At 36.4% G+C, this 13,844-nt stretch overlaps 1 protein-coding gene across 4 annotated transcripts in view; it reads left to right on the top strand.

Annotated features, from left to right (window-relative positions):
* MAPK10 (mitogen-activated protein kinase 10) overlaps window positions 1-13,844 on the top strand; it is a 438,616-nt gene that overhangs the window by 123,876 nt on the left and 300,896 nt on the right. Inside the window, exon 3 of one of the 4 annotated variants that reach the window (XM_064486053.1) lies at window positions 509-660. The exons of the other annotated variants lie outside the window; for them this stretch is intronic. The gene's annotated coding sequence lies outside the window, so the exon portion shown is untranslated. The remainder of the gene's footprint in view (window positions 1-508; window positions 661-13,844) is intronic. 4 annotated transcript variants of the gene reach the window in all.

The raw sequence follows: 13,844 nt of genomic DNA, 5'->3' as shown, positions 1-13,844 counted from the left end.
GCATCTTAGGTCAGTTATTAAAATCTTCTTCCCTCCCCAAGCTGGGACTGGCTGCCTGGCAGCATCCATCTCTCTCTGACTCTCTCTGTCTCTGTCTCTTTCTTTCTCTCTGTCTCTGTCTCTGTCTCTCTCTCTCTCTCTCTGTCTCTCTCTCACTAGCTGCTTTTGTAAGATATTCCTGCAGTAGGAGCAGGAGGAGGGAGGGAGGGAGAGAACGGGGACAGGAGATTTTTTTTATTTACCTTGCCATAGCATGGCTTCATGCTTTCTGAGTCTGGCAGACGTCTCATGCTGGATCTTTCTCTCCTGGGTGCTTTGGAAGCTTCCCTGCATCTTTTCTGACACAGGCAATGATGCTCTGTTTTTCCTTCTGCAGCTTCCCTCTCAGCCTTGGTTTTCTGCTGATCTACTTTAGATAGACTCACTCTCTTGTCCCCTATCACTCTTCTAGATGGTCCTCTTGCTAAGTTTAATTGGCTGCAGGCCACTTTTTTTTTTTTTTTTTCAGGTGGCCCACTTCTGCAATTCATCTACACCTTGAAATGTCTCAGCATATCTTTTGGCTTGACAGACTTGGGGTCTGGAGGCCAAGCCAAGGAAGCCACTTCTTTTTCCTGCCAGAGGAGCCAAGCGTGGGTTCATGCTTAATGGCTCTTTCAAGTGAGAATCACCCTCCGGTTCACTTTGTGTGCCCAGCTGCGGGGGTCACATACTATGCTCTCTGACTAATATTGTTAAAACCCCTTTCATAAACGTGCAGTAAAGAACAAGCACCTCTCCATCCTTCTCAGTTCTCTTTGGTGATGATGGGGAGTAGACATACAATCTCTCTAAGTAAATCCCTCTCTCAAATCTTTATTCTATTTCATCGACTTTAAGAGACCATCTATATTAGTTATCTGTTGCTGCATAACAAGTTATTCCCCCAATTAGCAGTTTCAAGCAACAGACATTTATTAACACACACAGTGTCTAAGGGTCAGGAAGCCTGGAGCAACATAAGGTGATTCTAGTTCAGGGTCTGTCTTGAGGTGATAGTGAAGGTGTCAGCCAGGCAGCAGTCACCTGACACTTTCTCTGGGGCTGGAAGATCTGCTTCTAAGATGGCTTACTCATGAGCTTATTGGCAAGAGGCTTCAGTTCCTTGCTGGCTGTTAACAAAAAGCCTCAGTTCCTTGCCATGTGGAGTCTCCATAGAATTGTTCATGACATAGCAGCTGACTTCCTCAAAGTCCAAAGTGAGCGATATGAGAGAGAGATACAAAGACAAAAACAACAGTGTCTTTTATAACCTAATCTTGAAACTGACATTCTGTCACTTTTGCTATATTCTATTGATTACATAGACCACCCTAGGACAGTGCGGGAGGGGTCTTTCCAAGGCTCTGAATTCCAGGAGGTAGGGATCACTGGGAGCCATCTTGGATGCTGGCTACCACACTATCTATTGTAAATGCACCATTTATTTTATGGACTACTAAGAAAAAAAGTCAAGCATTATGATATGAAATCAAATGTAAGGCATATGTAATTTCAGAAATGTTAAAAGGTAAAAGAACTGAGTCTTAGAATTGATGACATGCAGAAAAATCTCTCTTATTGGTAAGGATATTTTGAAGTCCTAAAATTGATTCCTGATTATTTTTATTGAAACTGCATCCTGGTCTAGAATATTGCTTTGGAATTTTTGTTGTATCTTGTATACTTCAGTTGAAGCCACCAATTTATCCCATCCTCCTTCCGCCCACTCCACCTTTTTTCTTGAACCATTCTCATGCACTAATTTTCTGCTGAATGCCTTTTGGGACTATTGTTCTAGTTTAAATGCTAGTTAGTCCTCTCTGCTTGTTTCTGTGGTTTAAGTCCCTTTATTGTTAAATGTTATCAGAGTGTCAACATCATGCAGATTGAAGCAGGACACAGATAGTCTTTAAGTGGCTTTGTGATCTCATTTCACAGAGGGGATAAATTATAGGAAATATAATGAAAATATCTACTCAACTGGATGGCAGAGCAAACTTTTTATTTTAAATAAGCAATTTGAAAAATTAGTTCAGATATTTAAATTACATCTTTGAGAATCTGATGAACTATATAATTTTTAAAAAATTAAAAAAATTGAAGTATAGTTGATTTACAATATTGTATTAGTTTCTGGTTTATAGCATACTGATTCAGTTATATGTATATATCCTTTTTCATATTCCTTTTTATTACAGGTTACAACAAGCCATTGAATATAGTTCCCTGTGAATTATATAATTTTTAATGCAGCTTATTTAAAAATATTTACTTAGGTGAATTCAGGTTAATCATTGTTTCCATTTTAATATTATCCATCAATATAATTTGATACTTTAAAACAACAGCAATGTTCAAACATATTTACACTGAGTATTTATAACTATTTTTCAAATTTTAGAATGATTTACAGAGGAGGGCATGTGCATAATTGAGAGCATGGACTCTGAAGTCAGGCAACACTAGGTGGAATATAGATTCTGTTAATTACTAGAGGTATAATTGAGCTCCTGTTAACCCCTTTGAGTTCCAACTGCATTTTCTGTAAAGTAAGAATGATGTTAGCTACTCTATTAAGAAGTAGTGAAGATTAAACAAAATAGTATATGTAAAGTCCTTGCCTATTGACTGGCACATAGTGGCCCCCAACAAATGTAGTTATTCTATTATTTACCAAGAGGCAAGGGAGAATTTTATGTGTTGTTCTGACTTCATGTCTGTTTGAGGTTTTAAGAGCATCTGAAGAGAAAGTGGGAATTTGGGTGTTAGGCAAAGTTCATACTCTGCCTGCACTTTTATTCTGAAAAAGACTTGAAAATCCAGTCTGCAGTGACTGACAAATTATTTTGAATACAAGTGCTTTAAACATCATAATAAAAAATTAGACGAAAAATTAGATGAAATTAATTTTCAAGACAAGGGAATCTAAATATATTTAAAGAAAAGGGAAATTTTAGCATTATACTTGATAAACAGTATATATGACAAACTTGACAGTATTATAATATATCATAAATAGGAATAATGAAACATACAAAATAATGAAAACATACAAAATAACCAACATTAATTTATTCCTTTAGGCTAAACAACAAGAGGCTAAAATACTGAAAAGGAAAGAAATACAGAGTTTTTTTTGAAACAAATATTTGAAATGCAGGAATTTTTAGCATGGTTTAGTTTAGACTGAGTCTAGAAAAAAATCATTTATTTGTGACATATATTTAAAACATAGCTCTGTGACATCACTGTGGAAAAAATGAGTTCAAGAAGTGAAGGGAATCCATAGGTTAAGCAGACTGCTTAAGTTGTAAGGCTGGTTGGTTTTGAAGAAAGATCTTAGAAAAACTGAAAACTCCAACAGACAAAATAGGTACATTTTTAGTAGTCTAGTGAAAATACCAAAGTCTGAATTTCTCTTTATTTGGAAACTAGAAAAATACTTGGAGTCATTTTGTATATTATATATATGTATACATATATATATTTTAAAACTTTTAAAAATTAGCTAACACATGCAACTTCCAGTATTTCAAGATTAGAAATAATGTTGGAATGAATATTCATTTTGTTTTAAGACTTCCACTGTATTATCTACTGTTAAACCAACAAGCAATGTTATGGGAAATTAAATTCTATTAGGAAAAAGCGGGATTTTATCAGTCCTTGTTCTTGTTGACCTCTTTGCTGTTTTCTGCGCCTCTAAGTCTTGATTGTTGCTTTTCTTGTCTTTCACTATCTAAATGCTTTCTTGCCTCTGTCACTCCTCTATCTCCTTGCTGGTTATGCTTCTTTCTGCTGACTCTGAATGTGGACTTAGTCCTTGACACTGCTGTTTCCTCACAAGAGTCTTTCCTTAGAAGGCTCATTGAGAATCTCCTTAACCCTCTACCCTGGCTGTGACATTTTCCCCTGAGATTTATTTCTTCACCTCTATTTGCCAGCTGAACGTATTTCTCACGGCCGGTTATGTTGGAGTCTCTGAAGTCAGCTTTAGCTATTCTCTTTCCACTGTCTCCAAATCAAATTAGTCACAATTCCTCTTTTCTGATTCATCATCTCAGATTAGCAGGAGTCCAAAGCCCTGCTGGTTTTGTAAACATAAAGATAGAATGGGCTGGTGCAGGTGGCCAAGCATAATTCAATAGGTGGCTTCCTGTGGTGAGGGCCAAACTGGGAGCAGGGAGCCAGCCTGATCAGAACTCCTTCCCAAAGTGCTGGGCAGAGTATCAGAATCTAAGATGAGGCAAAGCAGTGGAAACAGGGAATATAAGACTTTAAGAAATGGGTCTGAAGTGGAGGGTGGGAAGTGAAGTCTTCTAGAATTCCACAAGCTGTCAGAATATCACCATGGGTACTTTTATAAGGCATCTTTAGCCTCATAAAGGGAAAGCTGTCTTAGAAGCACTTCCTTTTTATGAATATCATAACAGTCCCCCAGTTGGGTTGTGGAGCTCACAAGTCTTCAGTGCATCTTATATATTACTCTTAGATTTTGATCCCTGAAACGATCTCTTTTCCTGTGCTTCTTCCTCCTTCAAAATTTTATTGACTTTCTTTTTCCCACAGACAAAATGCTTTGCCAGGCAACGGAAGCCTCCCAGATCTTTTACCCACTTCTTATATGCGGGTCCACATTCCAGGAAAACCAGGCTACTTAATACTCAGGCTATGCAATAAGGGATGTCCGCACCATTCTCACACTCTTCCTATATTATTCCTGTCACAAAAAATAACATCTACAATTTTTTGATGAATGTGAGCCTCCAGATTTTCTTTTTTTTCTTTTTAAAAGTAGAGATAGAAACACTTTATTATTGAATAAGCATTAAACCAGAATGTGATGTGCATCACTGGCAATACTCTAAGACGTTGCAAAACAGACAATGCATGTATGTGTGTAGCCAAGTAGTTATGACCTGCTACACGCATGCTTTCATGATAAACAGTAAGTAAGTATCAAGAGGACTTGATAGCACCATTTGTCACACACAGTTCATCCCACCTTCACCGGATTATTGGGGTGACTGTCTGTTAGCTTATGGGCTTCATCTAGAGGAAAATCTAACTTCTCATGTCTTTATGACATGAAGGAGTTTTGCCAGTTGGAATAAGGAACCCACTGAAGTCAGTCTCCTACCCTTCCTTGGGAACTGGGAGAAGGAGGAGCTTCTGCCTTGATGTATACATTTCAGAAAGATGGCTCCCAGGTTCTTGAGAAAGACATTCATGGGTCAAAAAACTGGGGGAAAAAAAAAAGCCAGCTGACAAAAGGCCTGTCTGGTCTTCAGTGGGATATACATATTAAAGAGATGAGAGAAAGCACTTAGAAGTCTTCTAAAGTAAGTACTCTGAGAAAACAGAGGGGGAGAAATCTTTTTCCCTATTTTCAACAGGGAGAATGAAGCCTCTTCAAAAAATTGTGTTTGAGTCACGTGGAAATACAGCGTGAGACTGTGTTTTCATAGCACAGAGCCACACAGCCCAAAACACATTGCCGGGTGTGCAACAATGACACTCCAGCACAACCTGGAGGCACACATGTGCAGACCAGGGGGCCCTGTGTGATGTATGTGTGAAACTGACACATTTCTGCACAGCCTGGGACACCTCACATACACCCTGGGGACCTAGTGTGAAAGGTGCAGGATGCTGCCATCATGTCAGATATGACAGATGTGAGGTCTCCAGGTTTTCTAGGCCATGTTAAAAGCTGTCTATACCTTCTGTAATCTACCACCTAACTGCCACAATCATTAGTAAGGACATCCATCACTCCTACAAGAGCCACTGCCTACATTTGTTAATTTTTATTATATGCTAAGTTCTTTACATACACTAACTGGTTTAATTCTTATTTAATCCTTATTTATTATTCCTTCTGAACATTTTTATCAATAGGGCATAAGTAACCTATCCAGGCTCATTGTCCTGGTACAACCAAGTTCTGCCTGCCCTCACGCTTTCCTTTTATGCCTTAATCCCTTTATCATCTAAATCCTGTGGTTGGTTGGTTGTTGACTGCAAACATGTATATATTCTGTGTACCTACCTGGATGTTTTGCTCATCGTACAGAGAAGCCCTTGTCTAAAATTCTTTAGGCAATCCTCAGAGCTTAAAGATAGTGTCACATGAGTGACAGATGCTTAATCATTATTTGCTGCTGTTTATGTCAATGCTCCAGTGTTTCTAGGATGAAAAGGCAATCAGAAAGTTGGCTATTTAAATTATCTTCTTCCATTTGTATTTTTTAATAGAAATATTTGTATGATAATAATGAGAAAAATTCTTACAATGTCACTAACCCAGCATGCTTTTTTCTCCCCCAGTTGCTTCTGTAGGTAATACACATTTTACCCTAAGCTATTTTGATTTCATTGTGATACTAATGTATATGTAAGTACTAAAAGGGGAAATATATACCATATTCATTTTAGTTTTATGCATTTCTGAAGTGAGGGTCCGGGAAAGGAGTTGATATCTGTGGAAAAGAATGAAGCTAATGAGAAAATAAACGTCAGTTTTCAACCTTCACAAAGTACATTAGCAAATAACAACAAAGGCTGGGGAAAGAATTAAAATTCATTACAAAAAGTCTCTTATGCTTTTCTTAATGTGTTTCTCTTCCTAATATAATTCCTGTTTGCTAAGATTTTCCAATTTTCATTATCTTAACAGGCTGTTCTCATTTTGATAACACTCCCAGTTGAGTTTCATATAACCTCATATATGCATCATATACCTTTAAAACTTTTCACCTTTTTGTTTATATGCCTGCCAGTTTGTTTTGAAATTTACTGTAGTGAGTGTTAAAAATATCTTACCTTAAAGTACACTAAAGATAATTATGTACTTATTGGTTTACTGAGAATGCCAATAGTATTAATATGTGCAATGTTTAAAAATTTGTCATATTTACTTTGCAAAGGAGAAATAAGCTATTTTGATTTTCTGTGCTATTCTCATAGGTACATCAGGAACCAGATAGGTAGCCATTATTTCTTTTTCTTTTTCTTTTTCTTTTTTTAAATTGAAGTATAGCCAGTAATAATGTGTCAATTTCTGGTGTACAGCATAATGTTTTAGTCATACATATACATAAATATATGTGTTTTTATATTTTTTCATTATAGGTTACTACAGGATATCGAATATAGTTCCCTGTGCTTTACAGAAGAAATTTGTTTTTTTTAAATCTATTTTATATATAGTAGTTAGTATTTGCAAATCTCAAAGTCCCAGTTTATCCTTTCCCACCACCTCTTCCCCGGTAACCATAAGTTTGTTTACTATGTTTGTGAGTCTGTTTCTGTTTGTAGATTAAGTTCATTAGTGTCTTCTTTTTTTCTTTTTTAAAATTTCAATATTTAGGTCTTTGGTAAGTAATGGAGTAAAGGGACAAGAAAGATATCACTGCCCTAAAGCAAATAAAAAACTAGCTAATGCTGTATGTAAAGTACCCGGCACAGAATATGATAAAGGACGATGACACTGATTGTTTCAGCTGTTGTGGTTGTCCTTAATAGTGGCTATGGTAGTTAAGTGATTGGCAAAATTGAATATATTGTAAAAGATTGAACAATTGAAGTATTTAGAAGTTTCTTTCCCACCTATGCCTTCATATTTAACATTAGAGGATTAGTCCCATGTGTTAGACATTGCCCTCTATTTTTATCTTCTTTAAAAATGCAAGTACTCATGGAGTGTAATACCTTCAGTAAGGTACCTTGTCAACCGAAAAAAAAATGCAGGAGTCTATTTGACGTCTGAAGAATTGCACTTCGAGAGGCATGGACTTGGGTAACCTTGAAAGAGGTTTCAGGGGAAGAAAACGAGTCAGGGGTTTGTAAGGACAAAAAGCCACAAGGTTGTTAAAAGTTGCCTGGGAAGAACTGTGACTGACTCTGAGGTGAGTAAGAAAATTTTTGTCCTTAAAGAATCATGACTTGTTTTAGGGTAGGGCCTGATAAGTAGATGACTATCAGGAGTCGTTTTAGGGTCCGCTAAGTATTGTGAGTTTCTGGCAGATATTCTGGGTGCCTTCATTAAGACAATACGTGGTCAAAGGTCAGGTTCCATCCAGGCTGAGATGTGCACAAGTCACACTTCCATAGTGGCCTCCCAATGTTACCGAACCAAACTTGGGTCCGCTCACCCACAGGCAGTAAAACCAATCTGCTGACACTGGGTTGTGGTGAAGGAAAGTGCAGCGTTTATTGTAAAGGGGCCAATACAAGGAAGACATGTGGCTTGTGCTCTAAAACCCCGAACTCTCTGAAGGGTTTCAGTAAAGCGTTTTTAAAGGCCTGGTGAAGGGGTGGGAGCCGCAGGGTCTGTGATCCCATCATGCACAATTCTCTGATTGGTTGATGTTGGGGTAATAGGGTGGTGTCACAGGGACTAACATTATCAATTCTTAGGCTCCAGGATGTGCTCATGGTCATCAAGTAGTTCTCGTCTTCATTTGGTAGGTGGTTTTCACGTCTGTAAAACAACTCAGCACATGTGCATCAAATACTGTTATCTAGGTACTCTGGAGAGGAGCTAAAGCAGAGGATATGGGGAAGGGTCTGTCCTGGGAGGACCCCATAGGGTCCTGCTCAGTTATACTGGCTCCATCTTAGAGAGCTCTTTTAGCAATACTGATTCCATTTTGATTTTCCTTTCACACCTAACACTTCATTCATTCAGCTAACATTTACAAAACACCTGTGTGTTGCATGGCACCTGTGAACAGGACAGATAAGGCTCTTGCCCTTAAGGGCTGACATTCTAGTGTCAGAGCCAGATGACCAATAAATACACAACATAAACACTCAAAATAGTTAACTGATGGGATGAGGTGCTAAGGGACATATGCGAGGTGCTGAGATAGATAATTCAGTGGAGCAGGGGGTGGGGAGGACTACTTTAGGCAGGGAAGTTCCTCCCTGAGGAAACGGGAAATCATGTGAAAGGCTGGAAGTGGGCCAGAGAAGAGAGGGTGAGGCTGGAGCACAGGGAGGCACCGGGGAAGGTGATCATGATGGAGCGGAGACGGGGCAAAGCTGATCCTGGGGACCTTGTAAGTTGCAATAAGGAATTCAGGCTTCATTCTAAGGGCAATGGGAGCCCAGTAACAGGATTTTGTCAGAAGACTGGTGCAGTTATCACTTGTTTTCCAAAGCTCACTCTAGTTGTGATACAGGGGATATTTGCAGCTAGTCATGGTGGGCTGAGATCTGCCCGCGGGCCTTCTGCTCCAGCGCCCAGGCTCCTCCTTCCTGAGCTGTATTCCATTTCCTTGCCTTGATGTTTCATGGTCCTCTTGCCTGGAGCAGCCTCCTTCCTCCCGTTCTCCAGCTGGCAAACTCCCATTTGCCTTTTTAGATACAAGCTCAAATGTAACTTCCTTTATGAATAGGATGACCGAATAATTATCATCTTCATGAAGCATTTTGAGGGACATTATTAAAAATGATCCTAGGAAAACATGAGTGAAACAGACTGTCCCAGTTAAAACAGGGATGTGTGGCTCCTGTGCCCCCTTGTTGGTTATACTTAATGTCTTCATGGCATTCTGTGCTATTATTCCTCCTCCTGGATACAAGATGCTCAATGGTTAAGGCATGGACCCTGAAGTCATGCCACCAGAATTCAAATCTCAACTCTGTCCCCTATTTATTTTGAGCTGCGTGACTTTGGTCAAGTTACACAAACTCTCCAGGCTTCAGTGTCTTCACTTGTGTAATGTGGGTAATGATGGTATTTCTTTAATGATTATTTTATTGTGGAGAAAAAAATTAAATAATACATGCAGAATACTTAGCATTAAATTCATTAAATATTAACTAATACTGTTTTTTTCAGATAGGCCTACAATTATGTTTATAGTTCTCTCTCTCCTAATAGACTCTGAACTCCTTAGAGCAGAGACCATGTATTATTTATTTACCTTTGTATTCTTAGTTTACAGCCCAATGCCTAGTATACAAAGAATTTTTTTTAAAAAAATGGCTGAAAATGCAGAAAAGATGAAAGGAGACTTAGAGATTTTTGTTTTTTACTCTCCCCACTCAACTTTTTACATTTGAAAGAAGAAAGTTAAGTATATTTCTCAAGTCACAGAGAAAAAGAATCAGAATCTAGTTCTCTTAGTTGCCTGGCTATTATGTCCGATTTGATCATGGTGAGAATGAACAGATACCTATATACCATCAGGGAAATACTGAAGTAATTGGAAGAGTCTGTTTCTCAAAATCTGAAACAAGTACAAATTTTTATTCAGTTACTACTTAGGAACAGTAGTATTTTTATTCATTTATTTTCATTTATTTATTTAAATAATTAAAAAAGATTTTTTTGTTGTTAATGGAGGTACTGGGACTTGAACCCAGCATCTCCTGCATGCTAGGCACAAGCTCTACCACCGAACTATACCCCCAACCCACACATTACATTTTTTTTAATTGAAGTACAGTCAATTACAATGTGTCAATTTCTGGTATACAGCACAACCTCCCAGTCATGCATATACATATATATATTAGTTTTTATATTTCTTTTTCACTAAAGGTTATTATAAGATATTGAACATAGTTCCCTGTGCTATACAGAAGAAACTTTTAAAAATCTATTTTTATATATAGTGGCTAACAAACTCCCAAATTTATCCCTTCCCACCCCCTTTCCCCAGTAACCATAAGATTATAAGATTATTTACTATGTCTGCAAGTCTGTTTCTGTTTTGTAGATGAGTTCATAATGTCCTTTGTTTTCTTTTCTGTTTTTTTTTTTTTTTTTTAGATCCCACATATGAGTGATATGTGGTATTTTTCTTTCTCTTTCTGGCTTACTTCACTTAGAATGATGATCTCTAGGTCCATCCATGTTGCTGCAAATGACATTATTTTATTCTTTTTAATGGCTGAATAGTATTCCATTGTGTAAATATACTACAACTTCTTTATCCAATCATTTGTCAATCGACATTTAGGTTGTTTCCATGTCTTGGCTATTGTATGTAGGAGCACTAAATTTTTAGATAAAATTGAATAGTGTCTTTTGTTGTTTTTTTTTTTTTTTTTTGCTTAATGGTGTTTTGCTTATAAACTTAAACTTTTAATCAAACACAAAAGTGAAAATTAAAATAAAGCTTATTATCTCAAGAATTGTTCAAAATAAAATGATGATTGGAATAGGCCAAGATAAAAAAGTCAGAAAGGCTTATCTTGTTATACATTTCTCTTTAAACCTGATCAATTTAAAATGTTTTGAGGAGAATTAACTATTTATTGCTATTAAACATAAGGAAATAAATGTAGTTAATTATGGTAACTGCCCCCTAGTCCAGAACAATACAAATCAGTTCCCTAATATTATTATTAGTCAGCGTACCAAGAAGCACGGAAACAAAAAAAGGCAACAGAACTTGGCAAAATGACCCAGAAGATGGGAATGCCTATTGCACCTTAAATTAATCAGATGGACACAGTGCACCTTAAATTAATCAAATGCACACATACGCATGTACACATGTGTACAGACTAGATAACTTCATCCAAAAGTAGACTTTGTATACGTAACACTGGATTATTTTATTTTATGTTTTTGATTTTGTCATTTAAATTCATTTCTGTATACAGTGTGGTTTCCAAAGAAACCAGGTTAGAAATCAAAATAAAGTTCAAGTGAATATCTATTTTTAAACAGAAGGATTTGGACCATATGTTGAGTAATTTGATACTAAGAATGATCTAAGGTATATTAAATTTACAGGAGAAATGAAGGTTGATTTAACACTGGACTATTTTAGACAGTTATCTTAATTTAGTTTTTCATGAGTCCTTTAGGGTGCCATCATTCCCAGGATTTGTGGATTAATGATGGGGCCATCAGCAGAAGTACTTGTAGTTAATATGCAAGAATTTTAATAACAGGAGAACTAGTTCCTCGACAACCCCAAACAATTGTCTAATTTTACATCTGGTTCCTTTCTGAGTAAGTTGTTGTTTGATATTGTGTTCCAATACATAGAAAAATGAATTGAGAGTTGGCCTCACAAATAAGTGAGCAAGTGACAGCACTGCACAGATATTTGTTGCTCACATCTACCTCATTCCCTCTTACCAAACAGTCCCTTACCAAACATTTATGGTATATTTATTGTATTCCCCTTTAGGACTCAAATCCCTTGGTAGCTTCCAGCCTCCTTAGGAGAAGGAACCAGGTCTTATTCTGTGTTTACCCTAGTGATTGGTGCAGAACTTGGCACATATTTACTGAAATTAAGAATATCTGTGATGGAATGAGTGAGTGAGTACAATCCCATGGAGAGCATCATGTTAGGAGATACAGGAGCCACACTGATGACTAAGATATAGTTCAAAGTTCTCCCTTGGGTCCTTACATCTTTATTTTCAAGGCTTTCTGTAAAAATTCAGTGATAATTTATTATCACAGATATTAGCTGATGCCACTGAGCAAGACAGATTACTAAGAAAAGGTATAAGAAGAAATAAATAGAAAATAGAACACAGGTGATTTGAAGCTTTATGAATTTTTCACTAATCTCAGTGAATATTTGCTTATAAAACATTATTTCATTTCCATTAAAATCACTCATCAAAACTGATGAGTCTGAAATTCAAATCAGGTATATTAAAAATACTAAGTGATTATTAAAGGAATTCAATATTACTACTTATGAATACATTACATTTTATGGAAATACTATGGAGATAAGTATGGAGGTTCATTAGAAAACTAAAAATAGAATTACCATCTGATCTAGCAGTCCCACTCCTGGGCATATATTCAGAGAGAACTCTAATTAAAAAAGATATATGCACACCAATGTTCATAGCAGCACTATTTACAATAGCCAAGACATGGAAGCAACCTAAATGTCCATCGACAGATGAATGGATAAAGAAGTTGTGGTATATATATATACACACACACATATACATATATATGAATATTACTCAGCCATAAGAAGAATGATATAATGCCACTTGCAGCAACATGGATGGACCTAGAGATTATCATATTAAGTAAAGTAAGTCAGACAGAGAAAGGCAAATATCATACAATATCATTTATATGTGGAATCTAAAATATGATACAAATGAACTTATTTACAAAGCAGAAATAGACTCACAGATATAGAAAACAAACTTATGGTTACCAAAGGGGAAATGGGAGAGAGGGATAAATTGGGAGTTTGGGATTAATGTATACACACTACTACATATAAAATGGAAAAGCAACAAGGACTTACTGTATAGCACAGGGAATTATATTCAATATCTTGTAATAACCTATAATGGAAACGAGTCTGAAAAAGAATACATATATGTATAACTGAATTACTCTTCTGTACACCTGAAACCAACACAACTTTGTAAATCAACTATACTTCAATTAAAAAAAAAGCATACAATGAAACTGAAAAGGAATTTTGTGGAAATGAGTTGATTTAAAATGTGATCTCCAATATGATGATATAGTCTATTTGATTTGAGTCCTATGGAATATAGATAAGATCACGTTGTATGACAACTTGTTATATGTGTGATTTTTGTGTTTGTGAATGTATGTGCAGTAGAGATCAGTTGTTAAACATGTATACCTAGTAGTATTTTTATGATGTATTTAATTTGCAGAATTGATGTTTCAATTATTTTAAAACCGTCAAAGGGAGAAGGAAAGCAAAACCTGTAAAACTGATAAAAACACACAGAAATCTGATAAAGAAATGATTTTTCATTTAGAAAATGACACATTTTATAGTCAGAGCTATACTTCAAAGCCAGCAAAAGAGATATATTTTTAAATTTGT

This window comes from Camelus dromedarius, chromosome 1, assembly GCF_036321535.1.
Source record: "Camelus dromedarius isolate mCamDro1 chromosome 1, mCamDro1.pat, whole genome shotgun sequence".
Taxonomy (NCBI): domain Eukaryota; kingdom Metazoa; phylum Chordata; class Mammalia; order Artiodactyla; family Camelidae; genus Camelus; species Camelus dromedarius.
Note: the sequence above shows the minus strand (reverse complement) of the source record. Positions and strands in the feature narration are given on the sequence as shown.